We start from the raw sequence: 22,647 nt of genomic DNA on the forward strand, positions 1-22,647 counted from the left end.
GATTTTTTTTTTTTTTTTTGCTTCCAGGGTTATTGCTGGGGCTCAGTGCCTGCACCATGAATCCACTGCTCCTGGAGGCCATTTTTCCCTCTTTTGTTGCCCTTGTTGTGGTTATTATTGTTATTGTTGATGTCGTTCATTGTTGGTTAGGACAGAGAGAAATGGAGAGAGGAGGGGAAGACAAAGAGGGGGAGAGAAAGACAGACACCTGCAAACCAGCTTCACTGCCTGTGAAGTGACTCCCCTGCAAGTGGGGATCCGTGGGCTCGAACCGGGATCCTTACTCTGGTCCTTGAGCTTTGCGCCACGTGCACTTAACCCACTGCGCTACCGCCCAACCCGCGGAGAACAGATTTTTATACTGAAGGAAGGCTGCAGGACAAACAACTTAGAGGTGACTCGGGCAGCGGCTCATATGCTGGATTTGCTATTCCCTTGGTCTATGAGTTGGCAGAATTACTTTGTTTTGTTTACTCTGAAAAATTAGTTACCTACCTCACAGAGGCAATTCAGCTCCCTGTCCTAAGGAACATTTAGCAGAGTTCACAGACATGTGGTTTGTCATTTCCTGAAGTAGGTACTACTGGTACCTAGTGGGTGGATGGCAGGGAGACTGCAAAACATGCCACAGTGCACAGGAAAACCCAGAGATTGAGCAATATGGAAGCATGCAGACAAGATGTGCAAAGAGGCTGTGGCACAGTGGTAGCTCTTATTAACTGTTGATGTTAACATTGGGTGGAACTTGATTTCAAGCACCGACAGCTGGGGAGGTTGCTCAGGTGTTGCTGAGAAGTTATTCTGATGCAGTCTCCGCCCCCAGGTTTTACTACGCCCTGCGAAATCCTGCCCCCTCACCCCCCCCCCCCCCGGCTCTCAGCTCCCCCTCTCTCAGATCTCACCCTCTTCTCCCCCCCCCCCCCCCCCCCCCGTCAGGTAGTGAGGACGGCCATTGCCGGCTGGCCCCACGTGGTCTGAACCAAACCCCCCATCCTATAATAAAGATTTGTGTACCCCTTTGCTCTGGACGTCCACTCTCTTCTCCGCGGTGCAGCCCAACACCAGACCGCCACAACAACACTCAGGGAAGAGCACGAGACTAATAAGCCTGAGGCTGTGGGTTTGATCTCTCCCGCCATCCCACATGCCTGAGCAGTGCCTTGATCTCTCTGTATTTCTAACAATAAAGACATTGAAAAAATAAAAGTATGGGGCACTGGGCATGCAAGCTAGTGGGGCATGCCCATATTCCACTTAACTGTGTGCCACTTAACAGTTCTGTGACCTTGGACAAGTGTGTGAGCCGCATCGATAAATAGAAATGATGATGTTAATCTTGACAGGGGACCATAAAAATAGTGAGTTGACTCATGTGGAGTGTCTGCCTCAACTGGCCTCCAGAAAGTGGCCTGGCCATTCCTTGGATGTGCCCACAACTTGTCCCTTCCCCTCTCTTCCAAGGACAGGGGTCAGTAGGTTTGGTTTTTAAATGAGGTACTCTCCTAAGAAGAGTAGCTCTGTGTATCCCCCGGGGAAATATGGGGGGGGGGAAATCGCACTGAAAATGAAACCTCATTAACTATCTGTGACTAACCCTGCACTTGTAAGCATCCCAGAGGATCTCTTTCTCCACCACCTTCCTTGACTCACTGGAGTTTGAGCCATCGCATGAGATGATTTCTAACCTGTAACTTCCCTCTTTCTCCTGGAGGAGGCACTGTAGTTCCATTTTTCAATACCAGCAGCTGCTCCTGTTTCCAAAGCCCTTATCTCCAGACGGCAAAATTGTCAACATTTGACTTGAGCACTTTAATTTTGTTTTGGACACTTCAAGAGACCTCCCCCACTGCCTCCTGCCATGTTAAACTAGTAAGTGCATTTGGTTTGTAATTTTTATTTTTCTCTAAAGAAATTCAGTTTAAGAAATATTTGGAAAGTCAAGCTGCCATTCCCCTGCCATCAAGGAAAAGTGGAGCAGTGCATTTCAGACATCATTTCAATGAGCATTTTCAGTGGGCTTGACAGCCAAAAAGAGGCATGCCACCTTTTTAGTAATCTTTTGTGCATGGACTAATAATGTTATTAGAGTCTGTCCATTGGATCGACCTTCTCGTGGTGCATCCCGTGAGTACCCATTTATTGGGGAAACTGACGATCCTTCCTAGCCGACTGAATCCACATGGATCCCAGTCACTTTCAAAGCCAGCAACAAGCAGACATCAGGCTCAACCTGACGCTGTTGACTGGCTACGGAAGAAGGGCAAACGCTAGCAGAAGAAGAGTCTGTCCAGAAATGAAAACGAAAGGCAGGTGGTTCCAAACATCCAGAAGTGCCCTGGGTTTCTTTTCTCTGACATCCTGCCCTGGCTTATGCCCCATTCGTAGCCTGTTTCCACTTATTATCACCCTCTGGGTGCACTTCCTCCCACTTCTTCAGGTTGTTGAATTCGGTCATTAAATAGTGTCTACATTGCAATAAGAACGAGACATGCAGACTGCTATGAATATAAACAGGTGCCGCATAATATGGCAGCTGGAGGCTTTGGGAAATGGTCAGTTAACGGTGAGGTGTGTTGGGAGGTGGGCATCTCATGAGCCAGGCAACAGGGAACAAGCTTATGTGGAGTTTTATGGGAAAAGCAAAACCTCATTGTTTAGCTTGAGGCTAACAGTGGAATAACACCAAGAAGCCCTTGGCTGACTGTAAGATTTGCTAAACACTTCCATATTCATCCTCTCTTTTGAGGGGCCCTGCAGTGCTGCAAGGCAGGCAGGGTGGGGACTGGATTGACAGCTCATTCTAAGTGATTTCCAGCCTCATACAGGTAGAAAATTGTGGGCTGTAACCCCAACACCCTTCAGAGAAGTTCACTTTAAGACCAGTTCTTAATTAAGCCCTGTTGAGTCTGCCTGTAGCAAATGGGTGTGATCCTTTTTAATCAGAAAAGTAGAGCACCAAGCAGCCTGCAGCAGTTCCAAGGAGAGGCTGGTGACACCCGGGTGAGGGGCCAGAGCTGAACAGATAATGGCACTGCCTCAACTCAGAAGCACTTTTCTCAGTGGCACAGAAAGATATCCAGGATTTATCTACCCACTTCTAGCTGTAGTTATACTTCAAAGAAAAGTACTATTTCAAATTTACTTCTATATACTGCTTCTTTGCTGTTAAGTAAAAAAGAGAGAGAGAAAAAAAAAACCACTGTACTTTTTTATACATATAGAAATGTGCAACACACACATGGATTTTATTCCAGGTCTGAAAATTGAGCTGAAATATCTTAATTTCTAAAAGACCAGGTAGCAACCTAATGGGCCTGGGGCAAACTTTACATTTAAGATGTCGCTAGGTCATCATCCTAAAGGTCAAGTCTTCTGGAAAACTCTCCATCATCACTAACAGCCAATAAATGATGTCCCAGGCTCCCTGTAGAATCATACGTGAAGTTCACTTCTGGTTTTTGTCAGGGGAGACAGAGAGCCTGGGAGGCATTTCTGAGCCAAATCCAATCCAATTATGGGCCAATTATAGACCTGCCTGCACTGCCAGGGGCAGGCTACACCACAGCCCAGCTGCTCTCAGAGCCCCTGACTGGCAGAGACTCCTGGTGCATGGGAGGAAGAGCTAGGGGTCCAGGATAGATCAGGCAGCTGATAATGCTGGGAGAGCAACACACATGGCCAAAGCACCCGTGTGTCCCTGAGCCTCTTCACTGTCCCCATGCCGTATCTTCCCAGCTGACTTCAGGTGCAGGTTTCCCTCCTGGTGGCACCCTTCCTCATTAGGTGACCAGATTATAATGCACCAAGAGACAGGAGGCAGAGCTTTGCTCCTGCTGTCTGGCATATGCAGCAGCTTTGGCTGTAGGACCCCATGGTAACCTGGGGTACTTGTGTCACCCTTGAAGATATTGGAGTTAAAATGCCAGGGAACTTGAGTTAGGTAAATAATAATGATGTGATCTTTATTAAAAACTGAAGCAATTTGTGAATTATGGATGCCACTTTTTATTTATTATGGAATACAGACAGAGAGAAATTGAGAGGGGAAGAGGAGATAGGGAGAGAGACAGAGAGACACCTGTAGCCCTGCTTCACCACTCATGAAGCTTTCCCCTTGCAGGTGGGGACCAGGGGCTTGAACCGTCGTCGTTGTGTGTGCTTAACCAGGTGCACCACCACCTGGCCCCTGGATGTCACTTTTAAAAAAGAATTAATTATCTTTATTTATTTATTGAATAGAGACAGTAAGAAATTGAGAGAGAAGGGGGAGATAGAAGAGAAGAGAGATAGAGAGATATCTGCAGCATTGCTTTACCACTCGCAAAGTTTTCCCCCTACAGGTAAGGACTGGGACTCAAACCCACATTGTAACACGTGTGCTCAACCAGGTGCAACTCCACCCGGCCCTGTGGCTGCCACTTTTTATTATATATATATATATATATATATATGTGTGTGTGTGTGTGTGTATATATATACATATATATATGTATATATATATATATTTTTTTTTTTTTTAACCGAGGGAGATCATCTCAGGTCCATGCTCTCAAGTCTAGTAGTCTAGCTATTCCTCTGGGTTGGCTTTGCCTGTCTCCTCTGCCTACTTGAGAAGCAACCTGGATCCTGTCTTTAACTGATAGCAGGAGAGTGGGGACAAGGAAGCACTGAGGACAGCATCCTATGGGTTGTGAGGGTAGAAACTCTTTAGATTGGTTTAGAGCAGTGGTATCAAACTCATGAGCATGAGAATACCTTGGAGGGGTTGCTGAAAATTAAGATTTCTGGGCTCCACTCCCAGGGTTTCAGATTCAGTCAGTCTAGGGTAGGCCTAGGAATCTGCTTTTCCAGTCAGTTCACAGGGATTGCTATTGCTGCTGGTGATTTGGAGACCACAGTTAGAGAACCACTGAACTAGAACCATCTACCTGGATTGTTTAGGTCTGGGCATTTGAACTCCCTTAACTCTTCCATCACCTAACCCATAATCTTACAGCCACTATCCAAAGGGATAGTGAGCAAGTTGCTCAAAATCGCTTGAGAAAGTTCAGATATATGAATCCTTGATGAAGCAAGAATAATCAGTGATTAAGACAAGGGTCAGGTGCTGTAGCTTAAATATAAGGTAGCACATATAAGAGCTCTGCTGCCCAGGTGAAGCACAGTTCATGTGACCTCCCTTAGCATGATACAGCTAGGTATCAGTGAAGTCAGGATTCAATCCAGGCTGTCAGGTTTTTAAGCAGTGCCTCTGGTTGAGTCCCTATGTGGTAGATAGATTAAACTCCCCAGGACATGAAATTTGTTTTAACTTGAGAGGGACAAGCCTAGTAGAATGGAGGAGAAATTCTGTCAGTGGCATCAACTTGCCTAATGGTCATTTAACCTCAATGATACAACACTAATTTCTGTAACTGCTCAGGAAGTTCTGGCATGGCTGCACAATTCAAGGCTAGCAAACCAAAGTTCATGGGCCAAATCCAGCCTACCACCTGGTTTATTTTATTATTTTATTTTTATTGCCACCAGGGTTATTGCTGGGGCTCAGTGCCTACATGATGAATCCACTGCTTCCAGCAGCCATATTTACTTATTTATTTACTCTTTTTTTTATTAGATAAGACAGGTAGAAATTCAGAGGGATGGAGGAGAGGGAGAGAAAGAGAGCTACCTGAAGATCTGCTTCACCCTCGTGAAGCCTCCCCCCTACAGGTGGGGAGCAGGGGCTCAAACCCAGGCCCTTATGCATAATAGTGTACACAAAACCAGATGTGCTGCCACCCAGCCCCCTGATTTTCTTTTGAGTTAAACTTTTTTGAGAAGATTCTAGATTCACATGCAGGAATTAATGGAATGCAAAGAGACCCCTGGATGCAATAGTGGAAAAGAAAGAAGAATCATTTTTTTTCCAGTCTCTATAGGAATATTTCCAGAGAAGACCTTGCCAAGTTTCAAATATATTCTGATATTAGAAGCCGAGTTTGATAATCTTCATTCAAGCATACTGTTATACATAGATGTTCAGGTAGTGAAATTTAAAACACAAAAGAGGTTCCAAATGTGAGAATTTTTCAAGTTCAAGAGAAGACCAGGATCACAGCTACTTGGCTAGCTGATAGGCAGCCGTTATGACTTTTCTCAAATATTATAAGAACTGAAGCCAGTTTCTGAACAACTGAATAGTCTAGCCTTGGACTCTGAATAAGAACTGCTTATTTTTATTCTAGTTTTCTTCATCCAGGATTCTCGCAGCAGCAAATGCTGGATGCAGTTACACCTGTAGTCCTTAGTGCTGATTGCAAAAAAAAAAGAATCAACTGCACTTGACTAAGTCCCACCTCTGACCAGTTAATTTTCAGGGAGCAGTATGTTTCACAAGATCCCCAGATGAGTCTAAAGTACCTCTTGAACCAGAGGGACCGACTTAGAGTGTGTTCCTCAGATTGCTCCCTGGACAAACCAGACTAAAATTTTTCTTGATTGGAAAAATACCTCTTTAGAAGGCTGAATGTCAAGGTTGCTTGGATTAATGACTCTAAATGAAAGTTTCTCCTCTCTCTCTCTCTCTCTCTCTAAGTATTGCTTTGTTGTTGTCATCATCACTGAGGCTTCACTGCTCTGAGCTGATTTTTTTTTTCAGCTACAGAGAGAGTGACAAAGACAGAGATAGAAACAGAAGGGGAGGGAGGGAAAGATACCACACCACTGAAATTTCCCCAGTGTGGTGGGGATCAGGCTCAAACCTGGGTCATACATATGACAAAGCAGGTGTGCTATTCAGATGAGCTATCTTGCTGGCTCACATTCCTTTTTTTGGGGGGGGGTGGAGGGTGCACCATGGGTCTTGCATATATACTATACAGCAAAGTGGCTTTCCTACACCAGAGAGAAGAGGAAGTGACTCCGAAACACTAACCATGAAATTTCCTTTAGTGCTATCCAGGGTGTGCCCACGTGGTGTTAGGGATCAGACCCAGGGTCCCATACACAACACGGTGTGTGCTTCATGTACTGAGTTATCCCCCAGTCTTCCAAAGATTCATGGAAAGTCATTCAGCATAGACATCTACTTATTTAATGTCAGGATGACCAAAGGATGAGCTATACACTGTTTAGGATAGAACATGGGGAAGAGACAGTAAGTAACCAGATTACCGTGGGAGTCCATAATAACTTTCATACTGAGCTTAGAAGAGGCTGAAGACATGCTGGTCCCCACTGATGTGTGTGCTGTATCTAGTAAGTATTGTGCCATTGTACCCAGCACTATGTAGAGTTATACAATATCATAGGTCAAGGGGCCATCAATACAACTAGATCCAGTCTAGAGCCAAACAATGCAAAAGTCCTCTCCGCATTCCCTTCCTTCCAGATATACCTCCCATCGTGACAAATCACTTGAGTTGAACCATGAACTCAGCTGCTTTTAACATCTATGCCAATTCATCTCACTCTTAAAACTGCCAGAGCTCCTGTCCTCTCCAAATAGTCCAGCTTTACAGTTTGAAATGACTCACTGGTAGCAGAAAAGTTCCCATTCCACTGGACTTCCTTTTACTAAACTTAGTCTCTGGGTGTAAGCATAACATAGGTGGATTATGTAGTCAGTATAAGTTGTGAAGAACTGATTGTTGGATGCTGAACTGTTGCACTGCAATCTTTAGTTCTAGATCACTCAGCTATATTAGCTTGTACTCCCACAAGACTGATCCCTGGGTTTACAGAATGGCAGGTCTTGAGAGTCTGGCTAGTCATCATTTTAGAAATGTCAGAAATAATATGATCCTATGATGAATCTAGGATCTGGTGTCTGAAATAAACAAAATGTCAACTTTCATAGTTCCTGCCAATAACACCTATTCATTGACACATAAAATGGAAGAGTTGGACTTGTTTGATCCAAGGCATCTGGGTTTGTTATATATTGCTACCCTCAAATTGAGCAGGATAAAAAAATAGAAATTAAATATGATAATAGAATGTCTGTGGGTCAAGAATTCAGAAATGGCCAAGCTGGATGGTTTTGGCCTTGGGTCCTTGGTCAAGATGTTGGTAGGGAGTGTAGATATCTAAAGTTACAATTAAGACTGGAGGACTGGGCCAACAAAATAGCTCACCTGGAAGGCTAGCAAAGCCAGAGGACCCACTTTCAAGATGACACAGTATGTTTTGGACTGGTTGTTGATGACCATTATCAGGAGGCTTTACTGCATACCTCTGTGAGTTTTGCCATTGGGCATCTTGAGTGTTCTTACAACGTAACAACTGACCTCTTCCCAAGCCAGTGACCCAAGAAGAGAGCAATGCAGAAGGCACTGTGGCATTTATAAGCTAGCCTTGGAGGTCATACTCCTTCATTTCTATAGTAAGCTGCTGATTATGTAAGTCAACCCTGCTTAGTGTTGGAGAGGACTACACAAGAGGGTAAACACCAGGAGGGAAGACTGGATGGGGGCTGCCTAGAAAGCTGCCTACAGACAGCAATCAGTGCTTCTCTTTTTACAGATGAGGTAAGTTTGGGTGAGGTTTGCCCAAACTAACATGGTTATGTAAATGGCATACATTTTAGTTTTTGCACATTGTTCTTTCTGTTTGGCTTGCTCCTGCATTATGACAGTTTTCCTGATCTCTCTTTTTATTTCTGAGTGAGAAAACTAGAACAACAAGAATACAGCAGTGTTGCCACAAATCAACCACTGGATGGTACACCCCCTCAAGCAGTCAGGTGTTTCATTCATCCCAGATGCAAAACAGTGGTCCATCCATGGAGACTTCTCTACCTGAAACAGGCTTTTTGTTTTTTTCTAGAAAAACTTATATTTCTGGAGGTTAGCAAGGTGGCTTAGCAGTAGAGCACATGCCTGGCATGCATGAGGCCCTGGGTTTCATCCCTGGCAGAAAGATGCTCTGGACTCTCAATAAAAATGTTATATTTCTGAAAACACATATACAAGTACATGAATTTTTAAGCACAAATCTCAAAACTGTAATTAATATTAAATGTTGCTTTTCAAGCTCCTCTTTGAAACAGTCATTATCTTAAAAAAGAAAGAAAGAAAACAACAAGAAATCTCTTGCATGTTCTCTGTCCCTTTGCAATCGGTTAACAAAACAAAACAAAACAAACAAACAAACAAAAAACCAACAAGGCCTGTCATCTCTGATCAGTGTAACTAGGTGGGAGACATGATGACTTTCTCCCTGCCTGACCTATTTTGTCTAATGGGGCCCACTCCTTTGCCCTCTGACAAGCTACCTTTTCTCCCTAGTTCCATTTATAGAAGGGCTTTATTAATGGTTAAGTCATCAGGAACAGCTCTGTCTCCCTTCCAAGGCTTATCCCCCCATTAAATTAAGCCGTGGGATTGGAGAGACTGTCTGTTTCTGCTTTATTTAAGTGCAGATTCTTCCTAGCCCACAGAATACAGTGAATTGACAGGTGAGAGCTCAGTATGAGCTCCTGCTGCCTGCCCAGCAGTCTGTGGTCACTTGTGATTTGTCTCTTACATGGTTCTCCAAGGAATGCCTGTGAGGTCTGTGGGAATTTTCCTAAGCCCTTGACTGAAAGCTGAGATCTGGAGCAGAAATGCTTTAGTGAGGAATGCCAGGGCTTTTGCTAGCCACTGAAGAGCACCCTTTCTCAATTCACAGGTGAGAGCCCATGGACATTGCTATGAGTTTCTAATATGTTTGACTGTCACCTTGAAAGGAGGTTTGCAAATGCCATTCACTTGCCATTCTTGGTGCTGTCACACAGGTGACCTCACTGAACATTAATGGCCCACAGCTGTCACAATGACCTGAGCATCACTCCTCAAAGCCTTTTCTCACTTGGGTTTAGTTGCCAGAGCCCTGCAATCCACAGATCTTTCAAGAAAATAAAAATAAAAAAAAAAACCACAAAAGTGATAATGTCGCTGCCCTGCTGAGCATCCTTCAGTGCCTCCTCATCACCCTGAGGGCTGCATTCACTGCTTCAGACTGGCCTGTTTTTTGTATTATTATTATTTGTTTTTTTCTTTTCAGTTTGCATTTCTGCCCTCCCAGGGGTCCCTGCTCCAACTCTACTGAGTGTCTCCCAGTCCATGGATATGCTGTGCTGATGCTAGGCTTTCGACATGCTCCCTTTGTTTTCTATATCCATTAGCTGGCTAACTTTTTTTTGGAGGGGAGAAGAGACGCCACAGCACCAAAGCATCCTTCAAAGTGGCAGGGCTTGGGCCTGGGCCACACACATGACAAAGCAGTGTGCTATCCAGTGAGCTGGCTAACTCCTACCCATCAGTCAGGTCTCAGTTCAAACCCTATTTCCAAGAAGCATTTCCATAGCTTCCTGAACTGGAGAAAGCACTACGAGCTGCCTATGTGTCCTTACTGAGAGGGAGGAAGGGGTCACTTCCTTATGCTATCACTTCTGTCACACTCTGTCTTTCTTTCTGGATCTTCAGTTCCATGAAGGGGGATAACTTATCCACTGCTGTGTCCATAGTGCTTAATATATTTTTCTGGTGTGGAATGTAACCAAAATAAAGTGAGGATCCTGGATCCCATCTTCAAGACTTTTTAAGCACAGACACAATCAAAAGGAACAAAATCACCCAAGGAAACTGTTGAGACTGTGATGTCACAGGTCTGGAGCAGCTTGGCACTTAGCGTTAAGAAATAATTTTTAATATGGTGCCAGGAAATGAACTCAGGACCTTCTACATGTGCGATACTACTGAGCAGAATTTGTTTAGAAAGAAAGGGTGGGAGAGACAGAGACAGAGAGGCATTATAGCACTCCTCAACCGTCCATGGAGTTACCAAGGGACCAGTCCAAGGTGCTCACTTGTGGTGCTCGAACCCAGGACCACACATATGGTAAGGCATGTGATTTCCCAAGTGTGCTATCTTAGAACTTGAGACTAAAAAACTCACAAGGTGTTTCTAATGTGTTCGAGCTCCTATTCTGGGTGATTAGAAAGGTCCATCCCATAACTCTGGGGGTGATTTACAATAGCCTATTAATGAAACCCCCAAATCTTCAAAATGATGCATCTTTCCTTTCCATAAAGGTAAAGCTTCTTTTGTGGCCTTTTTAAGATAATGGAAGCAAAAGCCTTTGATGATGACTTCCACGGGTAGGATTTACCTGTAACTAACATTTAAAACAATGATTGCAATGATTTTGTGTGTGTGTGTGGGGGGGGGGGGTTTGAAGTCAACTGACTTAGCTTCTCCAAATGTCTTTTACAGAAAGAGCCATCAAAATCATTCATCAAAATCTTGCTCATTTAAAACACAGAAAACAAAACAAAACAACAACAAAAAGTTCCTCTTATATCTCATATGAAATAAATCTTTTTAAAAAGGGAAAAAAATGAAATAAAACATTAAATATCTCTGTGCTTGAAAAAACTTCCCAATTATTAAATAGGAAACTCAAACAAGAAACTTGTTTTGCATGAAATGTACAATTATATGAAGAGCCCATGCAAACTGGGAAGCAAAACAACAATACCTTAATAGATAAATAGATAAAGGAAATGAACTCACAGTTCTCAAAAGTGGATGTGTAATTAGTAGAGAAGCCTGAGAAAACGTGCAGCCTCACCAGTAATTAAAGGGATGCTCAGTGAAACAGCAATTTTCCTCTTATAAAATTCACAAAGATCAGTGGGGGAATGATCACGAAACAGACACTTGCTCATGCCCTCATCAGGTATGGAGTGTCTACTGTAGAGCAGATGCTCTGCCCACGGGCATGGATATGGCTTAGTAAATGTACAGAGCTCCAGTTACTGTTATTAGGACAGCCTATAGCTTGGGACTGGGAAAAGGCCATCTGAAAGCATATGTTCATGTGGAAAGGCTGTACTCATTCGTTTATGATAGCAAAATGGATTAGAAACTGTGTCTAACAATAGGATTATGATGACAGAAACCTGGGGATAGCCACCTGGTAAAGTATTATGGACACTATTTATGATGTAATAATAAATGGAAAAAAAGATACACACAGTAGCAAACTAGGAAAACCGCTCAGTGATCTAGTAAATTCTTCAAATTCTAGCTGGGTATATCTTGACATTCAATACACATAACATGTATTTGTACATTTCAAGCTCTAAGGAGCCCCAAATTTAGAAAATAGTTCATCTTGATTTATCTCTTTCCTCAATTTATCTGGCCATGGGAATTTTTCCTTTTTCTTCTTTCCCTCTGCTCCCACCCTCTTTCCTATCTCTGTCTCCTTTTCTTCCTCTCTACTCATATATTTCTGGTGACAGGCCTTCGTGCTGCTCCCAGTGGACACTTCATGGCCAGCAAAAAAGCTCACATGCATAGAGCTCACATGTCTGCTTTGTCATGCATAAGCTGGGGTTGAACCCAGCTCCTGCTGCACTGGAGGACATTTCAGTGCTATGGTATTTTCCCTCTCCTCCTCTGTCTTTCTGGCTCTTTTGGGGAAAAAGGTGACTCAGAGCAGTGAAGTCCTGACAGGAGAAGAAAATTTCAGAGACAAAGAGGGAGAGGAAGAAAGAGAGACATCACAATACCACCCCACCATTCAAATCTGGGTCCTCACTCTTGGTAAAGCATGTGCTCTAACAGATGAGCCATCTCCCAGCCCTTCCTTTTCTTTCAAATGTGAAGCTTGAATAATCATTTCTGGCATATGGTATTTCTCAAATGAGTGAAACTTTGAGGATGTACTGGTAGTTTTTAAGAGCTATATAAAAATCAAAACCACGAAAACAGCAATAAGCTACTATCCACAGGGCATGTAAGTACATAAAAAGTCATTAAACTGTTCACTTCAGATTTCTAAATTTTACTCTGTGAAAACACTAACCCTGAAAATTTTGTGATGACAAAAATTTTTCAATTAAATTCTAGTGGTATTAGGACAAGTTCAATAAAGTTGACTGACCTGAATTACTGACACACTAAAGATACATTTCTACATGTAAGTTGTTCATCCAAGGTACCTCTGATGTACCCTCACTGTGAAACCATTAACCATGTCCATTTTATCAGTTTTGAAAAACACAGAGGAAGGAACTCCAGACGAATTTCTCTTCCTAGACCAGCCATTAGCTGCATGGTCTGGACAACTCTGGATTTTAATCTCCTAACTTCTAAAATAAGAAGCAACCTTAAAACTTTAGTTTCATACACCTGTGAAAACAGTTTTGCTGTTTGAGATTACTGGATATCAAAAGCCAGGTTTTTATTTAGATGCTGAGTCTTTGGACCACTGAGTTCTAAGCCTGACACTATACAAACAAACCAGACCCAGCATCGGTAAAGTGAGTTCTGGCAGGTGATGTGTGACCAGTGATACCTGATTGGAGAGGCAGGAAGCCAATTTTTACTTCATAAATTCTGTTAGCCTCATACCACATGATGAGATTTCCTTGTAATGTTCCAGAACCTCTGGCTGCCATATACCTTTGTCAGATGGTTCTAAGAGGACACTGGGTATTTCAGATGGAAGCACTGCTCTTTCTCAGCTTTGATGTTCAGGTCTTAACAACATAGAAGGATTTCGCTGTCTAGAAACTCTAGGACCTGCTGGCTGAGACAGTAGTCTACTTGGCTTGCTTATCACCTTGCCTATCTCTGGCTGTTGCTGAGCTACCTGGTAAGGTAAACCTTGTGTCATGGTTTCTCCTGTGGAGCTGTCACTTTAGAAGTGGGGACAGGAGAGTTGGGTGGTGGTGCACCCAGTTAAGTGCACATGTTATAATGTGCAAGGACCTGGATTCAAGCCCCCGTCCCCACCTGCAGGGGGAAAGCTTTGAGAGTGGTGAAGCAGGGCTGTAGGTATCTCTCTGTCTCTCTCCCTATCTTCCCCTTTCCTCTTGATTTCTGGATGTCTCTAACCAATAAATAAAGATAATTTATGAATGAATAAATAAGAAATGGGGACATCTGTACTCTGGTGGTTGGAGAGAAATTGAGCACAGAAATCAGAACTGCCAGTGGTCTTGGATCACCACATTCCTTTCTCTGCCATGACAATGTCTCCCACCTCCCCTTCCTTGATTCAATGCTATCTCAGTTTTTGACCCTATTCTACCTTAATATCCAAACAGCACTGTCAATTTCATATTCTGACAAGATTTGACTTGGACATGCAATTTGCTTTTTCCTTGACTTAACCTGAAGTCTCCACATTCATCACATTACACTACATGAGCCTCCATTTCAAGTGCAGATTTTTTTAAAGCCCTGCTCAGTGCCTTTCTTACCTTCCCCCTCTTACTACTATGTTGTCAAAAAAAGTCATGAGACATTTTTGCATAGAAAAACGTAAAATTATGTCAACTTTTCCCACAACCCAATAAATACCACCAGAAACACTTCAGCTTTCACTTTAGCCACCAGATGCTTTCACGACACACAAAAACTAATCTGGGTACATGTCTCATAGTTTCAGATACACGTTTTTTACTTTGAGTTTTGTTTCTTTTACTTGACAGATGGTTACTTGGAGGTAAAAGCAAGAGAACTGGGGCTGCATTTCCCTGGATACACTGCAGGCTGCATGCTCCCGTCTCCCTGCCCTGGTTGCTGTACAGTCTTCCACTCCATGTAGTCAGAGTGGTTGCACGGGGCATGTGTGTGCTTCAGAAACTCTTGAGAACTCCATGGATGGCGGGCTTTTATTCTATTTTGATGCCCTCTTACACACTCTGAAACTTCAACTGCTTCCCTCTGGATGCACAGTTGGTTGTTGAACTTGGGGCAGGGTGGCCTGTGAGGCATGGCCTTTCTGATGACTTTGGGGTGTGGCTGTGTTTATGGCACTGTGAGTTAGCACCAGAGAGGAGGAAGTAATCACTGCACTGTCCTGAGTGTCTGGTTAAAGCATCAAATGCAGACAAGTGTTAAGTGGACTCCAGTTTCCTCAATGATGGATGTGGGCAGTGGTGACTCTGAGTAACACAGCTATAAATGGGTCGTGGCAGGGTGTAAACATCACATGCCTCTCAGCCGGCACTTAGGGTGGTAGAGAGATGTCTGGTGTTGGCCAGGGTATGACTTTCTAGTCTGTCAATGAGAAGTTGGCACTGGATGAGTCTCTTTGGAGTTGGGTACAAAAGGTGTTGGGGGCAAGGGCTGAGAGAGACTTTTCAGCAGGGTGTCTCACTTCCTCCATGGTTCTCACCATAATTTCCTGCAGAAGCAGAGGGCATAGGAGGGTAGCTGACAGCTGTTGCCTGGGCAGCGAAACAGTCGACCGGGATACTGCCCAACACGCTGGCATTCCAACAACCTGACAAACAAGTGTGCTTTACATCACAGACAAGTTTAGCTCTAGGTTCCTTCCCATTGTTCCCATTTTTAAATCTGAGGCCTGTTCTTGGACCCTGAATGACTGGGTTCTGATAACACACAGGCCTCTGACACCAGACTGAGTCCCACAAGGCCAAGGATGGAGGCTCTGGTCCTCTGTGGGCTTTGCTCTCCTGGAAAGACCTGTGTGACCTTGGTCAGCTGTACTGTGCTATGTCCAGGGCTGCAGGGTCTGCCTGTATTTTACTGGGACACAAGAGGGAGCAGGGAAGCTGGGCAGGGGGCAGAAGGACAGCTGTAGTGGCTTCTTGACTACTGCCCCCCTTCAGCAAGGAAGACTCAGGTCCACTTTGTAGGAGAAACGAGGTGGTTGTGTCAAGTCAGTGATGGTGTGCCTGCGTACAACAGATGCTGAAACTACCAACAGTTATTTCTCCACCTCCACACGAAGAAGCTAAAGTACAGAATCACAGGCTGAGGCTCAACCAAATGCCTGACTCGCCTGAGCTCCCAGGCACAGTGGGTTAAGGTGAAGAGCAGAGGCCTCCTGGGCTAGTGTTGCACAAAGCATTCGATGAGTTGAATTTTCTACACAACATGACCACTTCAGCGGCCATGATGGACTAGTGCTGGGCAAACTGGATTAAGATTTTTGTTTGTTTGGGAGTGTTTTCATCACTCCCAGGTCAGTTTTAGCCATTCAGACAAGTAGAGTAAGGGAGAGATGTGACAGCACCAGAGTTTTCACTACTACCCTGGCACTTGCCATGTGGTGTTGGAGTTTGAACTTGGACTGTGTACGCAGCAAAGCATGTCCCCTACCTGGTGAGCTATCTCTCCTGCTAAGGTGTTCCTGAATTTCCCCACTTGTTTCAAAGGCAAGAAGGGTCACAAATTGAACCCAGTCAGGAGGGGCATTGGATCACTGCAAATGACTCATCCGGTGTGTCACCTGGGACAGGCACATGGTGCCTTACGGTCATGATACTTCTGGAAGAGAAATTACACCCCACAAGGCAGGCCTTAGTGACAGTTTGCAATGAATCATCACCCCTTCCATGCTGTTCAGAGAAACCCAAGGAATTTCTCAGCTTCAAGGGCAGCTTGTCATGGGCTACTCAGCCAGACAAATTAACCTTGTGTCACTCAGCATAGTGACCACAGCAGTAAAATGACTTGAGCACACCCTGGCCACCATGGGGGCTCTGGCAGGGACTCGGGACACTTCTGATCTCTCGGTAGGTACGGAGTGCATCAAGGAACACTCATGCCTCCTGCATCTATGGCCCCTTGCTCATCCCACCTGCCCTGCTTTGGAGAATGTGTCTTGGCTCTAACTCCAGCTCCAGTTCTTGTCCAGTTCTCACTCTTCCCAACCCAGGAATCCTTAGGCTTTATGTCAGTGCCATGATGAAAGAATAGGATATGTCTGTATCCTTCTGAAGGTCACAGCATGGTGACAGGACAGCTACAGTGGGAAAGATGAAGGAAGGGAAAGTGGAAACCATAGGCAAATGCTGACAAGACAGCATGTTAGTTGCAGCATCTGAGGGAAGGAAGCCAGTCAAAAGTTTTCAGCAGGGAGATGGGCGGTAGTGCAGCGGGTTAAGCACAGGTGGCGCAAAGCTCAAGGACTGGCATAAGGATCCTGGTTCGAGCCCCCGGCTCCCCACCTGCAGGGGAGTCATTTCACAGGCGGTGAAGCAGGTCTGCAGGTGTCTATCTTTCTCTCCCCATCTCTGTCTTCCCCTCCTCTCTCCATTTCTCTATGTCCTATCTAACAATGACAAAATCAATAACAACAACAGTAATAACTACAACAATAAAAAACAAGGACAACAAAAGAGAGTAAATAAATAAAATGTAAAAAAAAAGTTTTCAGCAAAGATATAAAGAAACTGTGGGACCTATACTGACGGGACTGTTACTTGTCATTACTGGAGATGACACTGTCATTTGGGATAAAATAGAACTGGAGACGATTATGCTAACTGACATAAGGAAGTACAAGACAGCTACCACTCATATGTGGATTATAAATAACTAAAACAAACAAACTTGCAACAACAATAATAATAACAAAATTAACCCAGGCACTGTGGCAGCTATCGTCGTTATTAGAGAAAATGGAGTGGGGAGGTGGGGAATAGGTAGACAGGTGTCTCTGCAGTAATGGCACTAAAGTTTTGGGGGTGGCTGTGGTGAGACTTATAGACATATGCAAGTGTGGAACTCTACTTCTAAATCGTTATGAAACTGTAAACCAGGGGCTACACATGTTGAGTTGAGTACAGATGTTACCATGCACAGGGATCTGGGTTCAAGCCCCTAGTCCTCACTTCAGGGATGAACTTCATGTGCAGTAAAGTAGTGCTGCAAATGTCTCTCTTTCCATCTCTCTCCCCCATCCTAATTTATTTATTGGATAGAGATAGCCAGAAATCGAGGGGGGAGGGGTGACAGAGAGGGAGAGAGACAGAGAGAACCTGCAGCCCTGCTTCACCACTTGTGAAGCTTTCCCCTTGCAGGTGGGGACCAGGGGGCTCAAACCTGGGTCCTTGCACATTGTAACAAGTGCGCTCAACCAAGTGTGCCACCATCCCTCTTCCCCTCCCAATTTCTCTTTGTGCTATCAGAAAAAAAGAAAGGAAAATATGGGAAAATGGCCCCTGGGAAAGGAGGATTTGTCATGCAGGCACTGAGACCCAGTAGTAACCCTGATGGCAAAAACAAACACAAATATTAACCAATGGTAGATTAAAAAAAAGTTTTAAAAAGTCATCAACAACAAAAAAAGGAGGGGTTGGGCTGTTGTTACCATGGTGCAGTGGCAGGACTTGCCCAGCAAACCTAGACAGTGAGGCATGTGCATGTGGAGGACAGGGTGGGTATAAGACCATGAAATTGAGGGTCAGTGAGATCCATTTCACCTGGAAATCTTAGGCTGCAGAAAATGACTTCCTCCTGGTGACTGACATGGACTGAGAAAGCCATTTCTAAAATAAACAAAGAGCACAGAGAACTGTGCTGGCCTATGCTGCCTGCTGTTGATGCTTTTAGTTTTGTGGTCATGCAAAACCTTCTTTCTCCCTTGGATCTCAAAACCACCCAGACCTTCCCTGTTAGTGGAATGGAAGAAGCCCCAGAGTCAGAACACCAGAGGTTTCACCCCAGCTTTTCTCCTTACCAACCATGAGCCTCTGACCCTCCCTCACTTTGTTCTGTGAACCTCTATGCATTTTATCCTAACAGCAGAAGTAACACAAGCAACATCACAGCAATGCTAGACATGCGAAATGGCACAGCAGGCTTTGTGAGCTCTAAAGGCATACATAGAAGGGGAAAGCTTTCTAAAGCTCTCTGCTGTGGACTTCTCCTCAGGGCTCCTTGGCCAGAACTGGGTTCTGAGACTGGGAAATTGAGTATTAGGCCACCAGACTTTGTAGAAGAGAAAAACAAGGGCAGAGGTGATACGAGTTAACACGGAGAAAGCCAAGGCATAGTATCTGCCACAGCTGGGACAGAGGGATCCTTGCCCAGAGAATTTTCTCTTTACAGTCAATGGTAATGAACAAAAAAAATGTGAGCATTTTATTTCTTCGAAAAGATTCAGACCATTCACATAAATGAAACATGAGTAGAAACACACCCCCAAAAGTGTGTATATAATGTTCAATGATAAAAGTTTTTTTTTTTTATGTGGCACTAGGGAATGACCTAGGACCTTACCTATGCACAGCACCACTGAGGTGACAGAGGAGAGGGGAAGACGCCATGGCACTTCTGCATCATCCATGGAGCTTGCCCAGTGTTATCCCTGGCACTCCCCTATAGTCTTGGGGCTCAAACCCACAGTCTCACACATGGAAGGCATGGCTTTCTGGGCAAATTATCTCCCCATCTCTACCAGAGCTTTTGAAAGAAATGCACCATATCAATTAGTTAGTTGCCCCCAAATCCAGTGCCTTAAGACAAAACCAATGTGCTTGGACAGTGGTGTACCCACTTCAAGTCCCAGGTTCCCCGCCTGTGGGGGGAAGTTTCGTGAATGGTGAAGCAGTGCTGCAGTTGTCTCTCTTTTTCTCTCACTCTCTATCTCCCCCTTCTACTTTGATAGCTGTTTATCCAATAAATAAAATTAAAATATGTCTTATTTTATGAAGTGAACGACCTGTAGGTGGGGAGCTGGGAGCTTGAACTGGGATCTTTACACCAGTCCTTGTGCTTCGTGTCACGAATGCTTAACTAACCACTGCACTATCACCCGACCCCCAGATATAAGGATTTTTATGCCACCACCACCATAGGAGAAAACTAAAAAGTTATATGACAGTGGAAAGGGTGCTGGGGAGGGGTGGAGAAGGGAAGCCACATATGCACATCCACCACAGGCTCCAAAGGTCCTCTGCAAAGTTGGAATTATGTTCCTGTCCTTAGGAAGTCATCCTTATTGAATTCAGAGTTGCTGAGATCACTAGTGTCAAAGCTGATTGTCACCCCTTGTGCTCATAGTCCACTCTATATTCATGAAATCAAGGCATGAAGTTTCTATGTGAATGTAAGTCCATCTTGACTTATATCTATCATAACGACTTACAAACTATCCTTAACAATATTTCAGAGAAACTAAAACAGTGGTCCCTCTGGCTTTTCCTCTGCAGGCTTGGTATGAAGAATTGAAGAGGAAGAGAATGGATTCAAATGAAAAGAGCTCACTAAAACATTTTATACATTTGTATGAAGATTGTGGACATCCTGAATGCTGGAGACACTAGCAGAAATTGTCCTATTTGTACATTCATAGTTTTCCCTTCTAGTTGGCTGCATTTCTTACTTTCATTGATCCTCATGCTTGGCACCTGCAGAGCAAACCAGCTCAAGGATTCACTTGCAGGTGTAGTTGAAGGAGGGATATGACTGTATAGAGAGGGAGATGACACGTATGCGTAACAGTCATTTTGATGGAAAGTTCTCTAGGATAATTCTCACACTATTTTGTTCAATATTTGGAATGTATTTTCACTCTTCACCTTCAAAATGATGTCAATAAACTTTTTATGAGTTCAAATAGATATCTGAATAAATGTAAAATGTGACTCTAGATGAAAATGATTCCTCCATCTTCTGAAAGCTCCATATTCCCCCACAAGGAGAGAAGCAAATGGAAATGCTAGCCTCATCCTACATTGTCTAAGTGCGGGCTCCTGTCTGAAATGATGGGGGGCCCTATGGATATGGCTGACTATGGCTGACTATTACAAATGAAGTTTCATAGTGCTCCAGAACCTAGGCATTGCAGATATTCCCCCTCTAAGGATGACCTTTATGGAGAATGCATTTTACTCCCACAGAGGTACAGAAATTCCCCTTCTCCCAGACCTTGCAGAGCTCATTAGAAGGCACAATAAAATAAGGATGAGATCAGAGCAAAAGAAGCATCAGATCGGACCTTATTTGTCTAAAGTAATCCTCCACATCTCTCCAGAGACTTCTGATCTTGGTTAAGATGCCCAGACAACCTCATAGTATGAAGATTTGAGGGGCTGGGCTGTAGCAGACCGGGTTAAATGCACATAGTACAAAACGCAAGGACCCATGCAAGGATCCCATTTGAACCCCTGGTTCCCCACCTGCAGGGGGGTTTGCTTCACAAGAGGTGAAGCTGCTCTGCAGCTATCTTTCTCTCTCCCTCTCTATCTCCCCTTTCTCTCTCAATTTCTCTCTGCCCTATCCAATAATAAATAAAATAAAAATAAAAAAGCCCCCACTTCCCTGCAGGGGAACCCTTCACAGGGGTGTATCATGTCTGCAGGTGTTCCTCTTTCTCTCTCCCTTTTTATCTCCTCTCCCCTCTCAATTTCTCTCTATCCTGTCAAATAAAAATAGGAAGGGGGGGAAAGGGGGCAGGATAAAATGGCCACCAGGAGCAGTGAATTCATAGTGCAGGCACTGAGCCCTAGTGATAAGCCTGGTGGGGGAAAACAAAAAAAGAAGAGTTGAGGGACTAAATTCAAGACCACACTGTTATACTTGTCTTTTCCACCACCAAGATCATTGCTACGGCTAGGCACTGCAAGACTCCTTTGTTCCCTGTAGTCATTTTCTTTTGATAGAGGGTAAGAGATGGAGAGGGAGATAAACACAGAGAGAAGGGGAGATACCTGCAACACTCTTCCACCACTCATGGAGCTTCCTCCCCTGTAGGTGGGGACCAAGGGTTTGAAGCCAGATCCTTGCACATGGTAACAGACCACAGTTTTAAAGGTAAGTATATTGTTTACCTGGTATGAAAAGATCACAATATCTTTATCTTATCTTTTCTCCAACGCCTGCTATTTAAAATGATCAGATGTACTTCTAGATATCCCAAACATAAATGAGCCCTGGGTCACAGAAATTGGTTTCTAAATGCAGGAGTACCTTCACATATATGTGACTGGCTGCAGATTTGGCAATGTCTGATGACTTCAGGTTTTCCTGCAGGGCCATCTCTAAGGTCGTGGGTCCCAGATATCTTCCTGAGTTGTGGCTTAGCTTAACATCCAAACAAGGAATAGCAAGGAGAACGAAATTTACCAGCCCAATTAGCTGTTAACAGTGCAGGCCCTAAGTAATAAGGCATTGTATTGTCCTTGCTAATCCACTCCTAATTCAGGTAGTTGAGTAGGGTTTGGAAATTCACAACAGTCTTCCTTTTGTTTCTGTATAAATGATCTGTGTTCAATTTCAAAATTAAATTCTGGTCTAATGACAACTGTCTTCATATTGCAATGCAATCTCTCAATTCAAAGTTGCAGCACAATACAGATTAGTCATTACACAAATTCACTAGATTTGAGGGAGACTTCTACCTTTATATGTACTTTATTTTGTGAAGAGTCAGTTTCACTGTCTACAAGATTTAGCATGTTTCATATTGTCAGGAGCTGGAAACTCATTTCTCATAGAAAAAGAGAACATTTATTTTCAATGAAGTTATAGTTAAAAAGAATTCACATTAAGGGGTGGTTCTTGAGTGTATGCTTTGCATGTATTAGGCCCTGGATTTGATTCCAGTGCCAGAAAGGAGTTCACATTTAAATAGTCTCACTTATCTTATAGTTTGTAAACAACCGATTTTTCCATGGAAGAAAAGCAAGATACAGATAGTTGAAGGTTCATTAGGAGAGAGAGGAAGTCCCTAGACGTGCTGTATATGGCACACCTCTCAGATCCTCTGCTGACCTGGCTTCCCATTGCGGTGCTATAGTCACTCAGCCACAGCCCCTGGCTGTCTACTACTGCAGGCTAGAGGAATTCACTTTGCAACGAACAGTCCTGCCCTCTTCTCTGGACCTCTCCCCTGGAAGGACTTCCTTA

At 44.0% G+C, this 22,647-nt stretch overlaps 1 protein-coding gene across 2 annotated transcripts in view; it reads left to right on the forward strand.

Moving 5' to 3' along the window:
• The window catches only part of SMPX (small muscle protein X-linked), a 68,855-nt gene extending 48,495 nt beyond the window's left edge, over positions 1–20,360 (forward strand). The window contains exon 5 of one of the 2 annotated variants that reach the window (XM_060182885.1): positions 10,027–10,550. The gene's annotated coding sequence lies outside the window, so the exon portion shown is untranslated. Of the gene's footprint in view, positions 1–10,026; positions 10,551–19,949 lie in introns of those variants that run through there. The other variant, XM_007538956.2, reaches the window with a different exon arrangement.
• Positions 20,361–22,647: the final 2,287 nt, after the last annotated feature.

This window comes from Erinaceus europaeus, chromosome X, assembly GCF_950295315.1.
Source record: "Erinaceus europaeus chromosome X, mEriEur2.1, whole genome shotgun sequence".
NCBI classification, from domain to species: domain Eukaryota; kingdom Metazoa; phylum Chordata; class Mammalia; order Eulipotyphla; family Erinaceidae; genus Erinaceus; species Erinaceus europaeus.